At 35.9% G+C, this 22320-nt stretch overlaps 1 long non-coding RNA gene across 1 annotated transcript; it reads left to right on the forward strand.

Annotated features, from left to right (window-relative positions):
• The first annotated feature begins 547 nt into the window (after positions 1-547).
• On the forward strand, positions 548-16547 carry LOC115919508. Its single transcript, XR_004061884.1, has 2 exons — positions 548-636; positions 15534-16547. It is a non-coding gene; the product is annotated as an uncharacterized LOC115919508 (long non-coding RNA).
• Positions 16548-22320: the final 5773 nt, after the last annotated feature.

Below are 22320 nucleotides of genomic sequence, written 5' to 3' on the forward strand. Positions count from 1 at the left end.
ATGAATTGTAAAATAAAACAAGTCAAAAGAAATTGATAAATTGCATTATGCATTTTTTCGAGTGTGGACAATTTTGCATTATTTTCCATCATTGCAAAGCCATGTTGATTGATGTATTAATATTGGGAACAAACCTTGGAAATCTATAACCACTCACAGTTTGCTGAATTGTTCAATTGCTTCAGATCGGAGCAAGCAAACATTATTTTGATAGTTGATAATAACATCAACTCCCTGTTGACATCAAAGTAAGAACACTGTTAAAATCTGTAAACGTTCTTGATTGTGTTATGATGGTTACTGCTGCTTAGAATAGTTTGTTTTTCTACCCCAGAGTTTTAGATTAAACGTTCACTTTGAAAAGAATGAAGCTGCTAATTTCATTTTCTTGTTGTTGCCGCAGTAATGAACTCCCCAGTGTAGGAAATAGACTCATGTACGTTTGGATTTACACACATTCAAATAGAGAATATGTTCTACCATGTACCTCCATTTGTACATCATTATAATATGACATTTCTTTATTCATATCTCTGCTACAGGTCTTTGAAAGGATGAAGGCAAGTTGAATCAAGATTCTACCAAGAGAAGCCTAGCTATCTCATCAGTTGTGATCTGATCATCTAGGTGTACATGGTATGTTACCTTACTTCTTTTCTCCAAATCTTCCCCCAAAGTGACCTAGCATGTACATTCATCATGTGACCAGCATGTATGTAACCTGTACCAAGAGCTATTCAGATTTTAACTGAACCTCTCTGAGTTGCTGTATGGGGAACTGGAAGTTAGGTCTTAGACACTGCCTCAATTTGGCATTTCTTTCAAATATTTGCACTGGAATACATCAGATTTCATGGATTGAACAAGGGATGCATGGTATCTTTTGATATTAGTAGAACAGTATGAGGCCAAACTGAAAATGCATCATTTTGTTTTGTCTGAACAAGCCTTTAACAGCTTAATACTAAACTAATTTTTTTTTTTGGGGGGGGGGGGGGGGACAGCTACTTTCTATAAAGCCTGTCATGATTATTTGCTGAAAAGTTTTTTGTATAGATTATTTCAATTCTTATTAAAAGATTACAAGATGCATATGTGCATTTAGTTCCAAACATTGTATCATCTATTGAAAGCCAGAAGGGATGTAGCTCTGTATTAACCCAATGACTGCCATGTTTTCTAATTCCTATAGGCTTAATACAGGTATGATTGGGTCCCATACGCAATGGGTTACATTAGTTAATTCCCCTATGACTCTGAGTTTGAGATTGTATCATAATGTCTAGCATTCACCATTTTGAATTATCAAAGTGAGTATAGAATTGCAATTCTATCTACAGAAAAACAAGCCTTCTCCTACATTCTTTTCACATGCATTTCACATTTTCCCTAAAAGGTTGTTGTTGTTTTTTATTGCCGGGAGAGAAATATAAAGTGACCGGAATGCTAACATGAAAATGTTTGCCTGGGACTGCTTAAAAGTATTTTATTTGCATATATCTAGATACAGTATTACTAGTACTCACCTTCTACAGTCAAAGTGCACTAACATGTGTTTTATATTCTGGACTAAAACCCAAATCCTTTTATTCGGCTCCTCTCTATTTACCTTAAATATAGTTATTGTGACATCCCATTTTTAAGTGAGATAACCAGATTTAAATGTATTTTTGAAAAGAAGACAGATGTGTTGACATCGGGTGAAGCGCTTCATGGAAGAGCATATTAATCCAACAGTAGTGTTTTGTTTTGATTGAATTTCTCTCTTAAAATAGCATCCGCTGATTGCATTACTTGAATTTGAGCAAGTCATCTTGAGCACTTTTCTGCGTGCTATAAACAATAGCAATGCGCTTATGACTGTTCCACTTTTCCCCCACCCACACACGGTCTTCTAGCTGTGATTATATCATTCATTTTAAGCTCATTATCACCAACCCTAAGGCTAGTAGATACAATCTCTCTTGTCTCATATCATCAGTCACATGTCTCTTGTGAGTACACCTGTAGACTTATTAATGCTGTAAACAAGAGTGACATAACCACATTTTCTATCATTCTCGTTCGCTGGTGATGTTCCTGTTTTGATTTTTGTACACAACATCGTCCATCTCCATCCTCCCCCTCCTCCAGAGGTTGCACATGCCTTGCATCCACAGCTCAGGGCTATCTTCCACATTCAATAGAGTTTTCCTATCCTCTCATCAGTCATTCTAATGTCTTCTTGCCGTCGGTCGTCTTCTCCTCGCCACCTCACCAAACCTGTTGTTATTGCTCGAGAATTTACATTGCACACACGCTTGAGAAACCGCAATTGCTAGAATTGAATCATCATTCCATCACTGAGCAGCCGAATATTGGAATAATTCCTCATTTCCCCGGCTCTTTCTTTCCTTTGACTTGCTGCACGTGATCAATGCCAAGTCAATTGCACTTCGGTACAGGCAAAAGAAGATGGAGAGAGAAAAGGAGCCCTGATCAAATACGGACCGTGGCTTGAGTTTAGACTGCAAATTTGCCAAATGTTCTACAAATTAATTCAATTTATGAAAGGGGTTATGCATAGCTAGTAAACGTGAGTTTTTTTTGCCTGAGTGATAAATTGATTGAGGACACTCTCCAACTGTGTTAGCAATGTTTGAGTTGTTAGTGTACAAGGTGTGATGGAAGTACAATATAAAGAATGGCAGACAGGGGTGCAACTCCTATCAAAGAAGAGGTGTGATTTTATGAATAAACATGGTAAGAGAAGAGAGATTTCAAAGTGTAATATATAAAAAATAATCATTATCGATTGAATGAATTGAGTATGTGCAACATACAAGGTCATATACTTAGTGTGATTAAGTTTGCCTACCTCTAGACGTAACATGAGTGATGAAAATATAAGGGCAAGAACAGAAATGGTATGCGACGTATAAGAGGAGGAAAGAAACTAATTATACAAATTGACTAGGCAGCAAGAATTCATTCAAATTTGAAAGAAGTTCGGAAAATGAAAGTGGGAGAAGTAGGTGGATATTAATAATAGAAGGATAAAGTTCTGTAGCTGTACTTGTGACCCATTTGTTAGAGATCTCTTGTTTACATCAAGCAAACAGCTGAAATGGAGTTAATTGAGCTCTCAACATCTCTCTCACACTTTCCTTTATCCTTTTTTTCTCTTTTGCCTATAGTCTGTCTTCCAACAGTCGCTGTAAAAAACTTTGTTTGTATAGGAATGTGAGACAGAGACTGAAACTGTTGCCATAGATACCTGTAATTAAACCACATGGTAAACAATTCTTGCAACAGTCGCATTTCAGTTATTGGATCAGGTCCATACCAGGCTTGAATGGTTTATTATCCTGTATATATTTATCAATAATGATTTTGGTTGTGATATACTCTAATTTGTGAGTAGCGTTAGAGAGATAATAGTTATGTTTGATTTACAAATGTTTTATACACATATTACTGTACAGATTCTTTGGTTCATAATAACGCTGACGATATTTGTTCATCACTTTCTTGAGAGACTTGAGTTAAATCTATGTGGTCTTTTTAAACCCAAGTTTGAATGGTTGGCTTTTACTACATTTTGTACAAGTAAGAAAATAATACATATCATAAAAAGTAATGACTCAATCATCAGCCTGTTTGCAGCAAGTGTAAAGACCCTATTAATTATTGGCTCTTTCAATGAAAATATTGACATATAAAATATTGATGGCTCCTTTATTTCATATTTAGATTTTAAGATTAATCAAGATAGTAATGCACTGTGTACTTTACTTTTCCTTTCATCCTTGCAATTTAGAATATGTTTGATTTTGATTTACAATGAAATAGTTGAATGAATTGCAATCAAATGTGTGTTTACTTAGAATCTTTGAACACCCTAAATTGCTTTAGATGAAAGCAGAACAAATAGAAAAGTAGCTGGATGAGTGAAAGTTTGAATGAAATCAGACAAAGAAGAAGAAAGTTATGATTTATAAAAATATTTGTAATCGTTATCCATCAGGAAATTTCTTTAGTTGAATCTGTAACGTGACTATAATCAAGAGGCTGACATTTGTTCCAACAGACAGAATTACTAAAATGTTTATTTTTTAGAATGTGTACATGTAGCTCATGGAGTGTCTCTTCTTTTTAGAGGACCTGTAATAATATATATCCGTACTATTTTTAGGAGTATTTCAATGGAGAAGGAGCTTAGGAAAGAAACAATACATGACAACAGGAGAGTTGTCTGTGACTACGTCACAATCCACAGACCTAATTGCCAATTTGAGAATGCACAGATGTAATGATTTCATATTTCAAACATTCATTACTTTCTCATTATTTGTCCGACTTATTTCCAACTTTTGCCATTCTGTTTTCCTTATTTTTCTGCTTTCATACAAATGAACTCTTTAGAAAAGTTGGATTGCCTTTTAATCCCCTTTCTGATTTAGCAAACTTATAATGAAATAGATGTAACTGTCTGAGCGTTCACATCAGTACATTATCAGCACATTATCACATACATGATCAGATAGAGCTAACAACTTTGATCATCACCACTGAGCTTCTGGGGGAGAAATATTGATCCTGATAAGCTTCAGTTTTCTGCAGACCTTCAAACACCACTAATAATTTACATTGTCATTGATTTAAATGATACACCGTTCCCATGGGAGCATTCTGAACTATATCTAAAGTGATTGAAAAGCCCCAATGGGGTGCCTAGAGAAACCTTCTCTCATACATCTACATCCCAGCGCCATTAGGAGCCGTGATGTTAATTAATAGTCAACCAAAGCTGCAACGACAGGAACCCATCTCGGCTCGCTTTTCACACACAGCTGCGATGTAAACAATTTAACATTCAATCATTAGCTCGAATCTGAGCTCCATTTGTGGACAAGACTTTGCTGAATACCGACCTCATTGCCAATATTTGGAGTTTTGTGGGAGGATGTGGGTTTAATCATTAGCTAGATGTTGAAATGGAGCTCGCTTTACAGAGATATTGGTTTTCACTTGAATTGCATCGCTTGATTGAGTCCCTTTCATCTGAAACTGAAGCCAGGATGTTCACATTCCAAAAGATGTCCTGTATTTGAGTCAAATTAAATATTTTAAACCGTCAGTATCATGTAAGTCCAAGGTATTTTATGATTTTATGTCCCACATGTTACCTAGTATAATGGATGAAGTAAATAACTTATTGAAAATGTTATTTTGTTTCTATCTTCTATTCAAAGCCATATCAAGGGCTCTTAAGCTATCAACCCAAACATGTACATCCAATACGGTATACATACAGGGCAGAATCGCTATTTTCCCTTTTTTTCTCCAGAATTAATCTGGTATTTTCATGTTTCAATATAAGCAAACTTTCTTTTACATTGCTATCCTGGCTTAGTTACTTTGTAAAATACTAGAGAATAGAAGTTATAATGTTGTGTTACATTAAACACGAATGAGAACAATACCAGATGAAACAAACATGATCATGTATATTATATTAAATGTATACTAAAACAGGGCCCTATGATTGTCAATTATATGTTGTTCCTATGTTCATATGTTGAAGCAAGATTGTTAATGTAAATATAAATAATTATCCTATATGGACACAATAAAGAAATGAAATGAAATGAAATAGACCAAATTTAACAGCATAATGATATTACCCCAAATTGCTGAGAATCTGTATGTTGGTGTTGGTTTGGCATGGTGTGACTAAGGTATTATGTGGCAAAAAGCAGTATTAAAGATGATCTGCTTGACCTGTTGAATGGAATAATTTTTAGAAGAACCACTGTAAGACCTTCTGAACTACTGCTCCCTGGATTACCTCATCCATTACCATCCCATTAGAAGAAAACTATTACTCCCTGACTGTACTATATCGACTACTACTTCCACATCTACCCTGGACTACTAGCTCCAAGAATAACTACCCCCATATTGACTGCTTTGTACTAGACTCCTACCCCCTGTCTGTTACATTTGACTACTCTGCAGCTATACCCATGTACCTCCAGACAACCACCCTCTAGCTCATTAACCCCAGAAAACTAAGACTGTTACCCCTGCGTAGGTATCTAGGGGTACTCCTGTCCAAGGAGTATAGTCCAGCAGGCTAAGGGATAGGGATAGTTGTTTGTCCTTGGGATAGTTACAAAGAGATGGTTCTAGGAGTGGTAGTCAAAGGTGCAGTCATCAGGAATTGAAGTACAGTCAAACCTGGTTGGTGGCCACCCTGTCTATAGTGGCAATGCATGTCTCCTTTAAAATGTGGGTTGTAGAACCTGTCTAGAAAGGCCAGCTCTCTACATTGGTCTTTTTTTCTTCTATTGATCACTCGGGGGCCTTTACAGACAGGTTTGACTGTATATGCAGAGCCAAGATATTAGTGATGGAAAAATATTCTAGACATTGGAAATGAATGTAGGTTGACATGTCACCCCTGCTGATAAAGAAATGATGAATGGTAAAATCTGCTAGTTCTTAATTGAATAATATGCAAAGTTTTTCCATCAACTCTTAAGCTTCAGATCAAGGGAAGTCTAGTGCGTCATGATCATCAGTGTTTTCTTCAGCGATTATTTACCAAACATAATGCCATACGCATTCCAGCTATTCTTAGCTACCTTACAAAAGGGCTACCGTTAATTATCTGCTAGAAAAGATAAATGGGAATCTCTTAATGGGCTGTTGGATAACACTGCTGATGGAAGGAATGCATTAGTAGCTAGTGTTATCATTCAAAGTGCCATTGCTACGAGCCGCTAGTCCACTCTCGATCTCGTCTGTCTCAAAACTTTAAAGGCCATATTGAACTATTTTTAATTCTGTGTAAATCAATGCTTAAATGTTGGTAGAATACTCATTGGAAAGTTCAAATGAATAATATTGGGGGGCTACTGTCTCTAAATTGTCATTTTATGGTATATATTTCCTAGAAAATATATTATTTTCCCTCTAATTTCTCATGGAATATGAGCATAAATATATTCAAAAAATATTTTAAAGCTAAGGATTTGGAACAAAAGATTGATGAAAAATATATTTCAGTTGAAATATTCCACAAAATATATTTCTGTGCTGATTTTTCACTGTTTTTGCAACTATTAAAAAAAACTATTTTCATTTTGACCAGGATAAGGATCCATCTCCCTCAATGCATTGCTCCCTCAGGCTACATGGCTCATAAACTAAACCTCTCATTGGAACAGCAATGTCTGCAGAAGTCTTTTATCGCTTCACTACATCTACATCCTGCCAAAAAGCAACCTTCCAAAAAGCAACCTTCCAACATCTTTCAGTCCGTTCAGACAAGAGAAAATTATACGAAACTTGTAGAAGGAAACATTGTATGAAGAATCATTGTATATTGAAAGGGGCATACGGACTAGGTACCAACATCAAGAAACATATTAAAAAAACTAGTGTTGAAGTCAGTTGGCCATTTTTGTGTGCGCGCTCATGGGTAATTAGCCCATCCAGTAATTCAGTTTAATAATAATAATAATAACAATAATAGCCTAATAGTCCACTCCAAATTTTATTTTTATTTTTGTATGATATAACATGAAGTGTAGAATAGGACCCTGATTCTTTATTTTATTTCAATTTCAATGAAATGATGCTCGACATGTTTGGCTATAAAACATTCCGTTACACAACGCTTGGTTTAGAAAAAAAAAGAAGTAATAGCCTATTGTATAGCTATACAGTTTACGTATAGTGGTACAATGAGTTTCGGGTAATCTGAACGAATGTCTGTCGATCTTACCTGCAGAGATCATGTGAGCAGACAGACCATTGAGTCTGACCACTTTATAATTGTGTGCACATATTTTCTCCAGCAAAGGAAAAGGTCATCACATCTAATAAAGCGTAATGATGGCAGGAGCATAAAGTCTCTGCCATTTTGTTTTTTTGGAGGCACATTACAATATCACCTTGAATTATTGCTTCACGGTCGGGAAACAGTGCTATGTAAATATGTGAGGAAAGACTGCGCCTGCATGAACTTGTGGCATCTGGCCAATGATTCGAAGATTGTGAACTCTTGCTGGTGGTTCCTAATAACTTGTGGGGGAAGGACGGAGAGAGAGAGATTGAGAAGATAGATGTTTGTGGGGGGGGGGGGGTGGGTGTCAGTGGGAGAAAATGGTAAACCGATATTAGATTAATCATGTATTGTACAGCCAGACAAGCAAAGAGAGACAGAAATTTTGCAGAGGAGGAGACAGGCAGACAAGCAAAGAAAGGAAAGAGAGAGAGAGAGAGAGAGAGAGAGAGAGAGAGAGAGAGAGAGAGGGAGAGAGGAAAGAGAGAGAGAGATGGAAAGAGAGCGAGAGCTAAGGGAGTAGAGAGGAACAAAGAAATAGAAATAGTGAGAGAGAGAGAGAGAGAGAGAGAGAGGGAGAGAGAGGGAGAGAGAGAAACACAAACACACATACATGAAAAATACAGAAAACACAGACAGATGAGGGAATATATGGGAGATTGTAAGCACGTTGCTGGCCTAAATATCGAGTTACAATCAAATTTTTTTTTTTTTTGGTCTGTGTATTATGCACTCAATCAGGTTTGGGGAATAACAATTAGATTGCATGAACAAACAAGGAACCTTGGTAGTATTCAAAATCAATAATGAATATTCCAAATCGATGCTTTAGGGAACAGCTATTACCAGATTTACATTTTGAAATATATTTGTGCTAAAGTACCTTGGTTTTCAGTTTATTCAAAGCCCCAAATATAATTAATTTATGCCTCCTCTGAGTGATGGAGATTAAATATGAGAAGCATGAGGTTTTCAGGTTTTATGTTTGTCGTTCTTGTAGACTTTTATCTCATGAATCGTTCAACAACAAAAAACCTCAAACTTGTTTTTAATGTATATCACCATGTAAGGATTTCAAAAAAGTAGATAAAATGTGTGAGGTAAAAGGTTAGAGGTCAGGTTATACGATCTCTTGTTATTGGTTTTCATGTTTTTTTTCTGTTGTGATTGCCTCATGGTTGTATAGGATTGGCTTTCAAATTTTGTTTCAATAGTTTTCACCAGCATAGTTCTTGTCATATGAAAAGCATAAGGAATTCTCTCCAAAAAAGAATTCCCAGTCATGGTTACTTGTGATGATGATTATTTTTCCCGCCTCCAGAAATCATGGAAATCAAGAAATAGGAGGTTCCCTAGTAACTATCTGAAATCTCTTTTTTGTCCATCCGTATGTTGATGAATACAGTTTTATCTACATGTGAACATGTGTACTTTTCTTTAATTCCATCATGTATGCCTGACATAAGGGCGTTAGGAGGGGAGTTACCCATACCAGCTATGGGCCTTTTAATGCCCTTCTTGCACTGAGGCACACAGAGATATTGCCGCTGTTGATTCCCAATCCCATCACATCCTGTCTTGCCATTTCCTCTCCTCAAATCATGCATGACAATAAGCTAGATTTTGATGGATGGCTCGGACGATCGTCGTCAGAGGAATAAAGTGGCAAGATTTCCTGTTTTTACCACCGCTTACTTCCACTTCATTTTATTTCTGGAATATTTTCTCGTAGCTAGGAGCGGCGAGGTAGGGGCGCTTGAGAACCCCCCTGGTGTTGCCGCTGTGTACACCTCAAGGTACTTTAATGAGGAAAAGTAGACTCTTTTCAGATTTTATATATTATGCACTTTTTGCTTGGATTGACATCATTCCATCTGAAATCATCTGACTTGTAAAGTTGTATTCACATTGACCAATATAAGTACATATTCAACAAGTTTCATTTTGGTTTTCATTTGACTGAAGATGAATCTTTATCCAACTGCTTTGAAAAGAGATAAGCATATTCCTGCATGCCTTGCCCCTCTCTTCCAAAATCCATGAGTATACTCATGAATATCATCTCTTTGCTTCAATGAGATGAGAAATAATTGCTTCAATGATTTTCTCAGATCCCACGTTATTTATTCCTGCCATGAATCCTTGCTACGACTGTATGGAGAGTAATAACGTATCATTATCATATGCCATTAGAAATGCACATTTTATGAGAGGCTTTCTCCATGCTCAATGGAATACGGTGACCTATACATTGGAATATTGAAATTTCTTTTCTTTTTCAAAACTATTATTTTGACTTGTAGTATTAAAAATGATTAATGTGCCTTCTCTTATTTTCTCAATTCCCTTTATCAATTTATCTCTTTTCCTGTATGTATGATATTGCTTGAGATAAAAAAAGAGATTAGTTTGTCTTTCTCAATATTTTTCTATATTCTCTTGATAAAAATCTTCCTAAATTGCTTTCACATAAGGAAAGCTCTGGTGATAGATGTGAACTGAATGTTTTCTCCATAAGATTCCCCTAAGATGCTTTTATCTAAGGAAAGCATCAAGGGGTAAACAGGATGAGAAAGCTTCCTCCTAGTCCTAATAGGATTCTTTCTCTTCTTAAAATCTTTTCTCTCCAATGAGTGCACTTTTGGTTGATGTGAGCTGAATGTTTCCTCTAAAAGTCTTCCTATGACACTTTCATTTTTTTTTTTAAAGTTGGATTTGGGGTGTGAAATTTTCCTCCATCTTTGTCCAAAAGATATTTTCACCCAAGATGCATTCACGGTAGACAGGATACAAATGTTCCTCAATTAGATTTCCCATTTTTATGAGACATTGTCAATGTAGACATCAGTCGTATACCTACTTGTTTTGCGATGATGCATTTAATCAAAGAACACATCAGTTGGATTTGGGTTGTGAACGTTCCCCTTTATCTTTCTTCCTGAGGTGTTAAGAATGTTAACTTGAGGCCCGGCGGTGTGGAGAAAAGTTGCAGCCGATGCACGTTCATACACTACACTTCTCACATAGAGTAAGGTGTAAACCCAGTATTTAGTGTACCTGCATATGGAACCGGTAATCTACATGTACATACAGATCTTCATGACCGGCTACTAAGCCCTACGAAGGTTCACAGTAGAAGAAGGAGAAGAAAAAGGATTGCATCAATCGTATTTTGGATGTGAACATTCCCTCCATCTTTCTTGCTAAGATGTTTTCTCCTAAGATATGCATCAGTGGTAGACAGGATGTAAGACCCTACCCACTTGAGGATAGAGGTAGAAGCTAGAAGGAAGATGAGATTTACAGGTCAAGCCCCTTGAAGGAGAGACTGCATCAGTCAGTAGCTCCATATGTTCTCAAGGTTGCACAGTATTTAGTGAACACATAACCTAGACACTAGCGCACACACACACACATGTGTGTTTACCTATGTATACACACCCACACCCAGTCACCCATCCATGCACACAAATTCCCCACCCAAAAAGATAAAAACAAGTACATTGCATTATTATCTAACTTTCCTAACGTTTTGTTTCAAATAATTATTTCAGGTGCACAAAAGAGCGTTCGTTTCACAATGTTGAATTTTTTTAGTGGTTTGTAAATGTGTAATAAAATAAAGAAAGGAATTATCTTGGACTATATTGAAAGTGTAATTTAGCCTAAAATATAAGTGAAGGTAAAAGCTAGTTTAATTCTTTTAGCATAGATTAGCTGTTGCAACACATCTGTAAATAAAAAAGAATAAAATGATAATCTAATTACAATTTTAGTATTATTCACTAGAAAAATCTTAAATTGTATATTACCAGTCCATTTGACCAGTAATTTTGCCAGCTGATTTTATATGTCATCCATTCACTTTTTCTGTTAACTCATTTCCACATAATGTGCTTTAATTATGATGTCCATTTAGATAACCAAAATACTCTGTCATTTGTTCATGTAGATTATTCTCTTTTATTTAGCAGATGAGTATTACGTTTGTCTTGATATTTTCATTTCTGTTTTTTTCTTTTTTCATCACTAAGTATCTCTCTCTCTCTCTCTCTCTCTCTCTCTCCCTCTCTCCCTCCCTGCACTCCCATGGCAGTGATCTATTAATCAATATTATCAAATAATTGACATGTTGTGGGGGTGGATAAAGTGCAGGCATGATTACAATCCAATCACACTTCTCTTCATTTATTGCAATTTGATTGCCATCGTTCTCAAACATAAATGAACCGTATGACAATTGTATGGCCCAACCACAATGAGTAGCTGTAATTTTCACAAGCAATAATGCACACATTTGAAATGCGGTCTTTCCCTACAGCAGTGCAGCAATTAAAATGTATACAGATTCATGTATTTTGTATAATTTAGTTATTAATTTTCATGAGAATGCATCAGTTTTAGAACACTATAAGTTTTGATCTTGATAAAGAAACATTGTGATATTTTGTTTTTCCTTATTCCTTTCACCTATACTTCACTTGCATTTCTTTCCACAATCTTTGTACAGCATATCCTTGCCCATACGCTCTCTCTCATCACTCCTCAACTGTACTCTATTCAAGCTACTACAGTACACATATTAGCATTGTCACTGCTTAGGCCAATGCAGTATACACATGTCAATTAATGCATGCAGCTTTCTCTCTCTCTCCCCGTCTCTCTCTGACCGGCGACCTACGAGAGCGTAGAGAGCAGAGCTGCCATGCATGTCATTCAGTTCCCTAGTTGGCGTAGAGTGTGGATGCATCGTTTTGGGTTGGCTGTTGCGCCAGCCAGCTCGCCTCTGCCGCCGTGATGGTCATGCGGTCTTTCCTCCTGTTAAGATGCCAACCGTCTCGGGCTAATCCCACCTCTCCATCTCGTTGTCGTCAGGCCGGAGGGCATCCTTGCTGATCGGTCAATGTGAGCTAGCATCTCTCCTGATTGATTCCATGTTCTACTAAATTTGAGCACTCGTTGACGGGGAGTTAAGCTCTCTTTTTATTTCTCAACAACCACTCATAAATTTTGGCTTAACCTCATACGGACTACCAGGAATAAATGTGTCTGGAATGCTGCCACTGCGTTATTGCCTGATCTGTTTCAACTTGTACTTGATACATAGGCTATCATTGTTTTAAATCCTGTTTGGATCTACATAGTGAAGAATTGTTCAAGTTCGTGAGAGAAGTTCCTCTATTTTACTTCTGAGGTCTCCTTAAAGGAATCATAAACAAACTTGGAGACTTTCATACATCGGGAGTCACATATTTGAGAAGATTGTGTAAGTTAATACCAGTATGTGTTTCATTTCATTTTTCATTAAGTCCATGAAGCCTTACAAATTTGACATGAAGCCTTTCCTCTTCTTATTAAACAAGTATACAATGATCTATTACCGGTATTATACATTGAACCAATGCTTGTTCATGTGGGAGTATATAGCGCATACATGTAGAATGCATGCTCCCATCTTCTCTCTAGCTGTTTAATGAGACTTGGTGAAGATGAAAGAAAGAAGAGAAGTGCAGAGGATATTGAACTACTCGGACCAAGCTAGCTTTGATATATGTGATCTGACAAGCAATAGCATACACTTTGGTGATTAATCCCACTATACCTTGGGAATGAGATGAAATTGCCTTGACTAGCTTGCTTGCATTCTCCAGGAGACAATTTCTTCTCATGAAGTTTTTATTACCCTTCTCCCTTAAATCTGATCATGATAATTTGACATTGACCTGTCTCTTAAACATGGTGATTTATGGCTTAAAATTACTGCGTTTGAAGGTGATCCTTCATTATATAAAGACAGAGATTTATTTCTACTTGCTTTAGATGCTTCCTTTCTATATATATGATATATATGACCAATGTATTATCAGTCTTTGTCTACTTGAAAATTGTTTCTATGAATTATTGAATTAAAATTGCATGTATAAGAAGCTTACTTATCAATTGATATATAAATCAAAATATTAGAGACAACCTTATTTCAATATGCCATACCTTTCTTTGCCCTGTCCTGTTAAGTATCCAAATTTAGATTGTCCAATAAGTCTCCAGTTTGTATAATTTCTTAATATAGTGAAACATATTTCCAGTTGCAAAGTGGAATCTTGGGTGTGGTCACATAGCATAGTGCATGAAAAGTTATGGATTAGAGATATTTTTGTGTTTCGATCAGCAATAATTCTGTATATTTATTATTTTCTGGTTAATAATAGATCAAGGTAATTTAAGCAGTACATGCACTGATAGTCATATTATATTAATGGATTAACGATGAGTCTGATTCCAGCTGAGCGACAACGGCTTGTCACTATATTTTATCTTGACAAATTGTTTCAGGTGTAATAACATAAGGGATTCACGAGAGAAAACAGACATTGAAAATGAGGTAGAAAAAGCTGAACTCATGTAAACATGCAAAACAAAATATTCAAAGAGAACTAAACTTTCAAATAAATACTGGAAACAATTCAGTTGAGGATATTATGAAAAAATGATTAAATCTTGAGAATGATAGAGATGGACAAGAAACAGACAGAGGCCGACAGAGACAGTCGACGACAGAGAAAGAAGTGAGATGACGAGAGGAAATAAGAAAAAAGAGAGATCAGAGCGAGACAAGAAGGCCCTTATGATTCTTGCAGTTTATAGTAAACTCTTCAATACGACTGAAGAATTTTTATTGCTTGCGTGACATTATTGGATTTCTGTACCTTCGACATTTTCCAAAATAGTATGGATCTGTAGAAGAATTGGGGCGACATATTGCCATCGGAGTTCCCGCCAATGCTGCACTGCCTCTCATGTTTCTTTTAAGTCTGTGAGTGCCGCAGATTGAAATCTAGCCCGTGCTGCAAAGCAAAAGGAAAGTTTGACGGTATGGAGGGGGAGAGGCTTTCTTTATCTGACTAGCCTGCAGACATGAGAATCTATATGCCTAGCTTGTCTAGTGAATGGTTCTAGCTAGGAATCCATCGGGTAGCAGCAGTTTCCCCCAAAAAAGTGATTTGGATGTGAATTAATATGACTCCATTGGTGTATCTGTGATAGAATTACAAAGATAGAGATCTTATTGGAATTTCAAGACACGAACATCGTGACATTTAGAGGTCTGGTTATATATTTATTTAAAATGATTTTTAACCAAATCATTTTGGAAGGGCTTTCAAATGATGAAATAACTGGATATTTATTGGTTGATTGTGGGACATATAAAACAGTTTTTTTTCTTCAGAGTAATAGAAGCTACATTTTCTTATTGCTGCATCTGATAGTCTTCCAGCAAAGCATATAACACTACTTCCGAGAATGTCAGAGTAATATACAAGATTTTCAGCATTAAATCTGTCTAGGTTTTGTATTTACTACATGCTATATAACCTTGAAAGTTTTAAACAGTCTCTACTTCAAGATGCTTGACCTATAAATCTCATCTTACTTCTTCTACCTTCAACCTCAATGTATAAGTCCGTAACTTTTAATGCCAATTAAAAGAATTCATGTAAAGTTTATTTGCTTGCAATATTTGCATATATACAAATATAAATCCTCCAATATATTTATCTGTGTATGATTTACTTATATATAGAAAAACAAACCATCTCATATATGCTTTCTTACATTTTCAGCAGCTTTCAGTAATAGGTTATAAATAATCTTAGCGCCTGGAAGTGTCTTGAAAATGTTGTTTTTGTCTCATTTCTAGGAAACGCTGAATCTGGCCATGGATTACAGAACGTGATGTTAACCAGCATTGCTTGCGGCCAGTAACCATGGATAACTTCATTCTCACGTTGTTCTACGATTTCAAGTTCTCAAGAAGGAAAATCGGCTTTTAAAGCTATCCACAGTGAATCAGATCACTTAAATGACAAAAACAAAGATGACTGATGGCGGGGATGAAACAAACACCACCAACAGCTCGCAGTCGACTACCACTGCCGCAATGTCGCTGCTTCGGATGTCCCGCAGCTCCCGTAGCTCCAGTTCGCCAGAGCTACACTGCACCTCTGCGACCCTGCCCAACTCCACCCAACAGGTGTTGACGTCGCATTCGGCGGACGAACTCCACACAGAGGTGCACTTGCCTCGAAGCGAACCTGTGAGGAAGACTTTTGTGAACAGGCAAAAGTACAATATTCAGTGTTGCACCTTGCCGGTGTGTTTGATTACGCTGCAGGTCTTACTTGGAGTAACTGTGATTGTTTTTGGAGTAACCATGCTGCACATGACCCCATCGTTGAAGACTAGAGATGCACCTTATTGGGCTGGCATAGTGGTGAGTGACCTTTGAACTTTGATCCTTTATTGATTCTGTAATGCTGTCCTAATTCATCTTTGTACTATTAACCAAGATGAATATTGAATAAATGTTTTCATCAGGTGCTCCGTGTATCTTATAAGTACTCTGAAGGTGTGGATGTTTGTGGATGTTCTCTCCAAGTAATTAAAGTATATGAGACTTTCTGTATGTATATTTTTTAAACTTTTGTGCAGTCATTATATGTTAGGTGACTAGAATATTTGCACATTGGTTTGCATTGACCTTTTTTCTTTTTTTGAATAAAATTTATTGTTGTCTGTATATATTCAACTTATTATGGATATATCAGTGAATAATAAATGTATTGGGGTTATTCGTGCGATGAACAGAAGAGCAATAATGTGTTCAAACAAGGAATTCATGATGTAGCAGAAAAATCAAGAATAGAACCTAATAACGGAAGAAAGGAAATCTGATTGGATCATCCATTGACTTACGAGACTCATTAAATTACATCATCGTTAATGTAATAACCTGGACTGTGAGTACATAAAAGGTCTTTATTCCATTACAAGTCAACAAATTGGGGTTTAAGTGGGCCAGACAAGATGTTATATCAAGTAAGAATCATCATTCAGTAGCATATATCAGATTACCGTTATGGAATGTCAACCAATCTTGATGGCGGTGTAATTGGTTGTGAGTAAAGAACGAGATTATGGTTAATGACCTATCCGTTGGGATGGCTTGAGCTGCTTTCTAGCCAGGAATGACTTAATTAGGACAGGGGGATCGGTCCTTGAATGGTCTCGCTTGCATGCTCGCTAGTATTTTGTCTCCAACGGGATGAAGCGAGATGTTTGGCGTTAGGAGGATGTAGCATTACTTTGATTGGTCTTCAGAGAGGCGCATCATTGGGAGAATTACCGAATACCATTCCATGTTGATCTACTTATTGTCTACATAGTTTGTCATCAACATTTTAGGTCTCCATCTACATTTGAATTGTACATGAATGTACATTTCAAATGTAGTTTTCTTTTTCAGGGATTTACCCTTGACGTTCTTGAAAAAGAGGGTTTAGTTCCGGAAATGGTTAAAAATGAGTGAGATTTCTCTGTCTTTTTATGTCGGTTTAGAAGAATATCATCTTAGGAATGTCCCTTAAGAGGAGGATTCCACCTCAAATGCCCCATATTTGAAATATGATAAGAAATAGCTGAATAGCAGAATTCTTTTATCATTGTGATGATTCTAAAACTACACAAGTATACACCTCTTATCAACTAATTATAATTATTAACTACATAAAATGACCAACCTTTCCCAATTGCTTTTAGTTTCTTTCACAGTGTAATTACGTGACCATCACTCATATTTATCTTTAATCTGAATGCAATTTCATTTTGACATAATGCTCAATTTCCATAGATTCCAGTTCTAGTTATGGGCAAAGTATTCAGTGGGATATTGAATGAGTTTAAATTCTATGTCTTTTTTATTGAACCCATGACCTTGTGCTTAAACTACTTATTATTTAAAGTATTAGTCCTTCAATTTGTTTCATTATTCATCATTACAATGCCAGTAAGTGGGGGAATTCTTCATGAAAATCACTTTTCCTTTCAAAAAATGGCTTGACTTTTTGTTGGTGCCAACATTTTTTCATCCATCTGTCAAAGCAATATCCATGGCAAGAGCATGTGATACATAATGCTCCATTTTGTAAGGGGTATTCCTTGAAAACTCTGTCTATGGGGACTGTTTAACTATTCATAAGACGAAAGTAGAAGAAAAATGAGGATGTAAACAACAAAAATCATGAAAGCAGAACGGTAAGAAAGCTCACATGTCAAGACGGGAGACTTCGCTCGTAATGTTTTTCCAATTTTCTCAAATTATTGTCCGTAGGCTGTATGGAGACAGTTAAATTATGCAGTGAAATCGGAGTTGTCATGGAGTGATATGGTCATATTCCAAGACAAGCTGATCGTAGAAAATGCAAACAAGTAAAAGAAGATGAAGAGTTTCTGTTCTTGTCCTCAAGGAATGTTTCCGAAATTGATGAGATTATCGAAGATTGATTTTATTCAAAGGATTTCATTTGGTATGGGTGACTTGATTTCAGTGCTTCCTGTTGGGTGTATCATTAGCATTTTGTGTTCATGTAGCAACTTATTACCACTATGAGTAGTTCATTGATTATTCTCTAGAGCTGCTTTTGGCATACATTTTATGTGAACCTGTATAACAATTTCCAGAGCAATTGGAGTTGCTAGTGAGTGATACTAGGATCGATTGATTCTAGACAATGCTTAAAAAGGAAAGAGGATCTGTATTTTTTCTATAAAGCTTCTTAAAAATGAAAACAAAAACTGTTGGTAATTCTTCTTCAAAGTACTTCCTGTTTGAATGGTTTTTGTGTTCATTGAATTTTATTTCAGAAAGTATTTAAGGTACACAGAATTTAACGAGGATGGTTTAAATGATCTTTTGTTTTATGAAATAACAACTTGTCTGTTGAGAGCCAGAAGGGTGTTGATACTGTGTGATAAATTAAATGAGTTAACACCCTTCTGGCTCAAAACAGATTTCATAAAAACTACTATACTCTGATTAAGCAGTGTGATGGTGACCATACGTTAAGTGAATTTCTGGTGATAACAAAAAAAAAAAAAAAAACAAAAAAAAAAAATCAAAATTAACAAGGCAAATACACACATAAAAATTATTCTTGATACACTGCAAAGAGGACACTAATATGATTCTTAATTAGGGTAGTTGGGGGTATTTAGTAACTATATCCTAAAGTTAAATTATTGTTTAAATTTCTGAGCAATTAAATCATGATTTTCGACAATTAATCCTTTTTCCTTCTAGGTACCGGTATGTCTTTAATTTTCACTACAATGTGCTAAACTACCTTGATACCCAGTCTTCTGACATGAATGATCAAGTATGTTTTATTGTATGTTTTCGATAACATTTTTGATTGATTTGAAAGTTGATATCCAATGATAGTAACATGTCATAGTAAAATGTCATCTTCCTCAATTAGAATCATCCATCTATTCTAGCCATGCATCGAACAAGTGCGATTAAAAATAAATCCATGCAAGATTTATTGAATTATCTTTTAAAGTGATGCATGCTGAAGAGTAAGCCATGCTTCCATTAAAACTCAAGCTAAATGGAGATGTGCTAGCTGCCACATTATTTATCTCCCTTCTTTGATTTTGTTTCTCTGCCCACGCAATGAAGTTCCCTCTATCATCCGTCCTCGTTACCCCCGCACATTCTGGTCTGTGATAAAGATCACCCCTGCCTAGCCTCTCATTCCTGCGCCTCTCAGGGCTCTAGCTTCCCACCCCAATATGACAGGGGGGTCCTCTCTACGCTTGTGTAATTGTCTGGAGAATGACTTGGTCATTGTCTCGTGGCGACAGGCTTTTGATAAAAGGGATTACACAAAGACTCCTTCCTTCCGTGTAGCTTAATTGAATGCTACTGTAGATCGGACAATTTAAGAAGTTGATTAATGCTTCAGCTATTCAATTATTTTCAAGTGGAAGATCGAAACAGTGAAAAAATGCATAAATTAATCCTAGAGATTGGGGGAAAGTTTTATGATTTAGAGCTTTCAGAGTAGATCTCTTCTCTATCTGTTGCCAAAACATAATTTTTAGCATTTTTAAATATCATCGAATTCAGAGGTTTTTGTTTTTGTTTTTCTGTTGAATGCTCTAAATACAAAAAGCATTTTTTTTTAATTCAGATCATGTCTCCCCTCCCCCAGCATTTATAAATAATACATACAATTAATCATTTATGCACAGTTCAGAGATATTGTAACCCGTATGAGAATTGTTTCATGAATGATTAGCAGAATGGATGGGTAAACAAAATATACACATTCAGATTTAATTGAGCCATATGGCAGCAGTTGAGTATCAATTGATATATTAAACAAACATGTACAAATGTGAATGGCATAAAACTTGCACAAAGAGGACTAAACAAAATCATAACATATGCTAATGCTAAGAACCTCTTCTATCTTCTGTTTTCCCCATCTTTCACAACACATTTTCTTGACCAATCCTTCCTTAACTTTTTTTCTCTTCACAAATGTAACTCCATCCCAGTTTTAACACGTCGCTAGAGTATTTTAACTGAATGTACCTTGCAGAACCCAAGTAACACTTCTCCTTGTGTGTGCACTGCAAGGTTTCTATGGTGAGAGTTAGCATTGTAAGGATATAGTGTATGCTTATTTGTGAAATAAAGCAACAAAGTGCCTCAGCAATTCCAAAGAGCCAATAAACTGCCAATGATTGTCAGACTGATATTACTTTTGGTAAACATTTGGCACGGTAATGGACGTATCATGTTTCTGTGCATTGTATTAGAATCCAAACTGAATGCAAGTTAGCAAACAATACATGAAAATGAAGAGTAGGAGAAATGACAATAAGGCCTCACTAAAGGACTTATAGATCTATACCCTTGCTTTTTTTTTCTTTTATAGGAAGCATATTCATGTTTAATTCTTTAGACTCTCATCCTCTCAATTTCCTGTATGATAATATGTATTTTCTTATTAAATCTTTGTGATTTTTCTAATTTCACTAAAATCTGTGTGGATATGTATCTAGGTTACTTGCAAATGGGTATACTATTGTGTACATTTCTCCTATTGAGCACAGCTGTAAAGTGCTTTAGAATGTTTCTACATCAGCAGTAGATAAACCAGGGGATGATTTTGCAGGAATTTACTTTCATTTTCAAAGTTGACCTACATTAGAATACCATTGCCCCCCTCCCCTCCCCCATTCCATAATGAAATGCTGTTTCAGTTGTTTTTTACGGTGAAGGGAGGATTACTTGTTTACTGCCTCATACTGCCTTATACATACAGTATTTTAACATCATCTGTAGATCAACAATTAGATTTTTTTCCCCTGAAATTTATTTTTATTTTCTTCTTCTGGGAAATCATGTCATGACTTTCATAAACTAAACATTGGCTCATGAAATAAGGATTCATGGGTTTTTCAATAGCATTTCATCATTATAGTGGGTTCACATCTGCTGTAGATCAACTGGAAACATTGCTGTTTGAAAATGTACTTGCAATATTTTCTTTTGGATCAGCAATACTTCGTTTATTGTATTTGTCATGTCAAATAATCATGTCAATTCCATCACGCTAGATCAGCTAAGGGATAATAAATTGTGTGAGAATTCAGCTTTTTGTTCATTGAGTTGATCTTTTCATCAAAACCAAAATAGTATTTGTACAGTAGACATTGTCTAAATCATTTCAATCTGATTTGCATTCTTCCCAAATGAGATGCACATTAGTTAAAAAGTAAATGTACTTGGTGTTTGAATTATTTATTTGTTACTCAGCAAATTATCTCCTTATGAACACCAAACTGAATAATGTATAAATCTCATGCTTCAAGAGATGATATCACGAAGCAGTATGGAAGAATCCCATGGGCATTGTAACAATAACTGTATAAATTATGAACAACGATTAATCATTCAGGGGTTTCCCCAGTTATTAAAATGATTCTTTCTTATACTAGGCATGCATTGTGTGTAGACACAGAAGGTACATTGTAAACCATTGGGGAATCTTTTTGTGTGAATTTAGTGTGTGTAATGTGTTTGTGTACAAAAACAATGCTATAATCTGTATTCAGGCATCGATCACAAAATGGCAGCGTTAAAGATATAGGATGCTATGTTCAACTGCTAATCAAATGAAATGTAACATATTTTTGCCATGACACCCCCCCCCCCCTAAAGAAAAGCAATATATTATCTGAAACCTTTTAAAAGGAAATGGGTTTTAAGTCTGGCACCTTACATGCTTTTGCAATTACGAAAAGAAGGAATGCAATATAAAGTCTTGTTTTCTTCTTCCAAGGGGGTATATTTGAAAACAGCATGGGATGGTTATTTAAATCTTTATTGCACATAGCTGCCAGCATTATATGTCTAGACAGAAATGTGGTAGGTGTCAGACTCCCCGACCTTAAATATTCTGCAAACACTTCAAGGAATTCACTTACATTTTTACAAATAAAGCTAGTACTCCTGTTGGTTAAATTGTGCATTAAGCTATTTGGAAATACTGGGAAAGCAGATTGAAAGGTTTATGCCAAGAAATTAAGAGTGATGTTGTTAAAAATTGAGACGATTGACGTTTATTTTGTAC

Source organism: Strongylocentrotus purpuratus, unplaced genomic scaffold (genome assembly GCF_000002235.5).
Source record: "Strongylocentrotus purpuratus isolate Spur 01 unplaced genomic scaffold, Spur_5.0 spur5_scaffold_6, whole genome shotgun sequence".
NCBI classification, from domain to species: Eukaryota; Metazoa; Echinodermata; class Echinoidea; order Camarodonta; family Strongylocentrotidae; genus Strongylocentrotus; species Strongylocentrotus purpuratus.